The following is a 2,916-nucleotide window of genomic DNA, read 5'->3' on the forward strand; positions in this document are numbered from 1 at the left end:
CTAGAATAAATTAATTGAAAGGCCAGCAGGAAACAAGGCAATATTTTCACTTAGTGTCTTATTTCTTTGCCAAAAGATTTTCTTTCCTATCTAGCCCAAATCATAATGATGCACAGTAACTTTAACATCCAAGTTTGGATTTGTTCGTTTGCTTTGTTTTGTTTGATTCTTTGACTAAGACAGAGAAGATGACTTATTATGCACATTACATCCAAACACAACCAAGCACAGAGTTAGTCAAGAATATCTTAGGTCCAAGTCAATTAATCAAAAACGATTGGTTTCGGGGAGCTCTGGTGGCCTAGTGGCAAGAAGCTGCACTACAATCCTAGAAGAACACGGTTCGAATCCACCAGATGCTCTGCCAGAGAAGGAGGCGTAATATCCTCCTGTACCAGTCAGATCTGATTTGACGGTACACGCACACAAAATAATAAAATTAAAAAAAAAAAACCAAAAAACAATTGGTTTCAAAGGAGCAAGGTGGGCCTCTTAGAGGTATTCTTGGAGATCAAATGGCAATGGATGTTCTAGATCCCTTGCCTCAGAAGTTCAAGACAGTAGTATGCAGCCAAATTTGAACCAGTGGGTAGAATAGCCTGTGGCACTTTCTACTTCTGCTGCTGTGGTGTCAATGGGTGCGCATGCTAATGTTTACTTGTCCCTCTGCCTCATCTTTTTCCCTTTACCCTTCAGCCTATGCATTTTTTCCTCCAGCTGGACAATGAACAAAGATAAAAGAAGAATTGATGTCTTTCAACTGTGGTGTTGGAGAAGAGTACTGAATATCCCATGGTCTGCAAAAAGAACAAACAGATATAACTTGGAGAAGGTTCAGCCTTGGAGGCAAAGCTGATAATGATTTTTCTCAAATACTTTGGGCATGCTGCCAGGAGAGACTATTACTTGGAGAGGGACATCATGCTTGGACAGTGGGGGAGGGGTGGTGAAGGAGAGGAAGACCTTCAACCAGGTGGATGATAAAGTCACTGCAGCAATGGGCTTGACTGTGTCAGAGATTGTGTGATGGCACAGGCGAGAATAAGGTTCAAATGTTGTTCTTAGGGTTGCAATGAGTTGTACTTGACATGAAGGCACCTAATAAGAACCACAATCATAATTTTTTAACTCTGACCACTGAGTAGGTGGGACCATGCAAATAACATGCTTGTAGGGGAGGAAAAGGTTAGCTTGCTAATAATGCAAATCAAGTACATGACACATTTATGAGGTTGGGGCCAGGCAAATAATGGGTCTGGAACACTAATGAGGAAATTAGTTGTTTTGCCATCTCCCTAGACCATGCCAGAAGCAGGGGAGGGAGATCTTATAGCCATCAATAAAGGATAGAAAGTATAGCACATTTTTTTGAACCAGGATCCCTCAAGTCAGTAGACAAAGAGAAAACTGTAACACTGGTGACAGTTCAAAACAGCAAGCAGCAGCAGCAGCAGCAGCAGCAGTAAAGAAATGGCAGAAAAATCAGGAGAAACTACAATGTGCATCTGTCTTACAGAACTAGAGCTGAGTGCCTTTGGGCTGAGATTTTCTGGTGGAACAGTCTGGTTTATCTCTGAGCACTTACTGGCAGAATTAACAGAGCTTTGTAACACTTGTCTGAGCAGGGCAGGAGCCAGACTAAGGGCCAGAATGTGATCTATCTGTAAGTATGGCTGAAAAAGAACTGTGCTGACAAATGTACTATATTCTTAGCGCCCTGAAGGCTGAACTGTAAGTTACTTTTTTGTTGTTGTTGTTACTTCTCTAATAAAATCCTTATCTGTGAGTGTGGTCCGTGAGTTCTGTGTGGCCACAGCAATGTACTACCAAATGTAGCAAAGAGGTGCAGAATGCAATGACAAGGATGATTTCGTATCAGAATTAGTAAAAATGCTGGAGGGTAGAGGGGTTTGGGTGTTGTGTTTTGTGGTTTGTTTTTTTTTTTTTACCTTAGCCTCATAGGAACAACCACCACCACCTTAGCCTTGTAGGAATCAATTCTGTGCATTTGATTTTGATCCTCTTGACTCTCGAGTGAAGTAAGAGGTCATATGCTTCTTCCATCCGTATTTACAGTGTCATATTAGTACTGGCTATCCCATGAACTGCCAAAAGAACAAACAGATATATCTTGGAGAAGGTACAGCCAGAGTGTTCCTTGGAGGCAAAACTTGAAGCTTTATTGCTCCTACTTAGAACATGTTGCTAGGTGAGGACATGTGGCTTGGAAGAGGACATCATGCTTGGAAAAACGGAGAGTCAGTGTAGAAGAAGACCTTCAACAAAATGGACTGACACAGTGACTCTGGCAATGGGCTCAAGTTTATCAGAGATGATGATGATGGCACAGCATAGGATAGGGTTCAGGTTTGTTGTCTGTAGGGTCACCATGAGTTGTATTTAGTTGGTGGCACCTAACAACAACAATACAGATTATTAAATTTTGTAGGTTCCAAGTTTTCAGAGGATCCTTTTATAATAATTTCTAATCTTGTAAGTGCAGTAGAAATGACACCTATTAAAAATTTACTAATTTAAGTCCTCCCTCTCTATAACCAGGAGAGGATAAAATAGATGAATGGAATCTTCTAAGAATCAAATCCCTATGCACATCCAAAAACTTCTTCAACAGGGTAAAAGGGAAGTCACAGACTGGGAAAAAGTATTTGGTAATGACATATCAGATAAGGGACTTATATCCAGAATTTATAAAATACTTGAGCACCACAACAAGATAAAGGTAAATAATCCAACAGAAAAATGGACACAGGATATGAACAGACACTTCACCAAAGAAGACATTCAGATGGCCAACAAGCACATGAAGAAACGTTCAAAATCCCTAGCTCTAAGAGAGATGCAAATTAAAACAACTATGAGATATCATCTCACCCCAGTCAGAATAACAAAATTTAA

This window comes from Elephantulus edwardii, unplaced genomic scaffold (assembly GCF_000299155.1).
Source record: "Elephantulus edwardii isolate Elephantulus edwardi_28Jun2011 unplaced genomic scaffold, EleEdw1.0 scaffold00054, whole genome shotgun sequence".
Lineage (NCBI taxonomy): Eukaryota > Metazoa > Chordata > Mammalia > Macroscelidea > Macroscelididae > Elephantulus > Elephantulus edwardii.